This window comes from Myodes glareolus, chromosome 18 (genome assembly GCF_982192425.1).
Source record: "Myodes glareolus chromosome 18, mMyoGla1.1, whole genome shotgun sequence".
Lineage (NCBI taxonomy): Eukaryota > Metazoa > Chordata > Mammalia > Rodentia > Cricetidae > Myodes > Myodes glareolus.
In genome coordinates, this window is record NC_142043.1 from 66,220,244 (window position 1) to 66,222,866 (window position 2,623).

At 51.8% G+C, this 2,623-nt stretch overlaps 1 long non-coding RNA gene across 1 annotated transcript; it reads right to left on the minus strand.

Annotated features, from left to right (window-relative positions):
* Positions 1 to 705: 705 nt before the first annotated feature.
* On the minus strand, positions 706 to 2,623 carry LOC125411165 (uncharacterized). Its single transcript, XR_007235258.3, has 3 exons — positions 2,483 to 2,623; positions 1,821 to 2,057; positions 706 to 1,086 (listed from the first exon to the last, which is right to left on the minus strand). It is a non-coding gene; the product is annotated as an uncharacterized LOC125411165 (long non-coding RNA).

Here is a 2,623-nt window from a genome sequence, read left to right on the forward strand (position 1 = left end):
TACCTATGCTCTGCCCTGCTATAGGCCCAAAGCAGTTTCTTTATTCATTAACCAATAAAAGCAACACATATACAGAAGGACTTCTCACACCAGTGGTGAGTCAAGGTGTGTCCTGAAATCAAGTATTAGCATTTAAAAAATATTTTTAGATTTAGTTTATTTATTTATTTATGTGCATGTGTATATGTGTGTGCGCGCGTGTGCCCGTCCATTCATGCATGTGTGTGCACTTATGCAGATGCCTCATGAAGTCTGAAGAAGGTTTTGGATCCCCTGGAGCTGGAGTTAGAGGCAATGGGTGCTGGGAACTGAACTCAAGTCCACTGTAAGAGCCATGAGTGCTCTTAAAAGCTGAGCCATCTCTTCAGGCCTTAAGAAATATTTTAATCATGATCTTTATGTTTTAAATTCCCTGAGCTTGTAAGTTAATTGCTCATACATTGGGGTGTGTAGGCCCACCCCCTGGCTTGGACAGCACTCACAAAAGTAGGAAAAACAATGCATTTGTCATGGACCCAGGAAGAGGTCCAGGGCTCACTGACACAGGGAATGACCAGGTGGTGCTGGGAATTCTGCTTGGGAGGTGCAAGGGGTGCATCACTAGGGAGGTGCCGTAGGAGAGTCATAGGACTCCAATGCCCGGGGGACGGGGACACGGGAGCAGGAAGGTGCGGGGCGGGGGGGGGGTGTGTGTGGAAAACGACTGACACTGTCTGAGACACAAGACATTCAGTTCCCAAGCCCCTCTTCAAGGAAAAGCCTGCAGTTTAAAGCCGTGTCCACCAGGAGGCGCAGAGCCCCGTTTGTGTCGGTATGGCATCCCACGGTTCTCCGCTACTGCGGACAGAGCAGAGCTCTTCAATCCAGGCACGCTTTGCAGGACTGGCCCTGGAGAGACCTCTGGATGATCGGAAGCTCGGATGATACGGCGAGAGAGACACCTGCATGCCAGAAACTTCCCTGCCCCCTGTCGGCAGGCATCAGGAGAACTGAGGCCTTTCCTGCTGGCTGTGGTGAAGCCCGCCTTCTGATCTCTGTGACGTGAGTGCACCCTCCGCCCTGCTGTCATGGGAAGCTGAAGAGAAACTTCAAGAGAAACAATGTGTTCACTGATTCAAGGAGCATTTCTTATGCATCTATTAACATACAAGGCATTGTACTTAACAGTGTGGACATAGTGGGCATGACAAGATAGACCTGCGATCCCAGCACTGGGAGGCTGAGGCAGGAGGATCAAAAGTTTCAGGCTAGCCTGGGCTACATATGGACCCCCGAAACAACAACGGCAACAAAAACAATAGCAGCAAAGAGAAGCAAAAGGAGAAAGTGTGGGCCATAGAGGCGACCAAGAAAGAACAGATAGCCAAGTCCGGACTGTTATGTGAGCAGTCGCGAGCACTGAGCAGGAAGTGCCATGGGGCTGCGTTAGAACGAGTGGTGCTCCCTCCTCCCTCGGAGGCACAGAGCTTAGCAGCAGTGGGTTTCCACCAGGACCCCTCCCCGCAGCCACTGTCCCCCTCTGCTTGGCCTGTGGTTCCCCAACAAGTGGCAGATGCTATTGTTCATCTTCATAGCAAGCAGTCAACTGTGGTCCTACTGAGTGTGCGCCGTGGTCAGAAAGGTAGGGGGCGGGGGAAACCACTGTCCACGTTCGGCTGGAATCTCCAGCTAGGGCCCATTCCAAACCCTGCCCTCTCAGAAAGACTGTCAAAAGTCCACACTCCCTCCCCAATGCTCCTAGCTGTTCAAAACTGGCCTACAGGGTATTTAAGTTCCCACCTCTAGGATAGTCATGTGATTCTTCTACTCCCTTCCCTCACCTCATCTCTGGGGACCGGAAAGGCCACCCGGGAGTGCTTGGCCCAATAAACCCGGTCTTTTTAAGTTCGGTTTGATTTGGCTTCGTCAGTGGAGAAACCTGTTATTGGGTACGGAAACATATTACTCCACAGCCATGTCTCCCCCATCCTTTTCAGTGAGACATCTTGAGTCGAGACACAGATCACAAACACAGACACAGATCTCAAAGTGTCTTCATCAGTCCTACAGATCCGGACCTGTAAAAACAGCATTTGGGAGTCTGAGGCAGAGGGATTGCAAATTTGAAGCCAGCCTAGGTAGGCTACATACAGAGATGGTGTGAAAGGAAACCTTGGGCAGGGGGTGTGACTCACAGAGCCTTGCTCTGTCCTCTGCACAGCAGATGAACAGATGAGTGAACAAGGAGAATTTCCCATTAGCTGACTGATGCTCCAATTGAGGAAATACAGAGCCCGGGGAAATGGAGCATCTGGAAAGTCCCCTGCCTCTGTTGTGACCCTTGAAATCCCAGCAGTTCTGAGAAAGAAGCCATTCCCCCTCAGTCACGGGGCATGTGCTCCTGGTAAGGTCAAGTTCAGGTTCTCAGCCTGGGACCGGGCATGGGGCTGCTCATCGGAGCCCTTGGGTGGAGGACTGGGGCTGCACAAGGCGTGTGACTCACCAGAAACCTTTTGAGCATCAGGGAGCCGCCAGAGAGGAGCCCAAGGGTCCAGCATCTGTCGTCGCCCAGAACCCTTGCAGCCTTCAGGAGGCGCCATTCTACCCAGCCGAAGTTGAAAGTGACTTGCAGTAAGGGCTATGT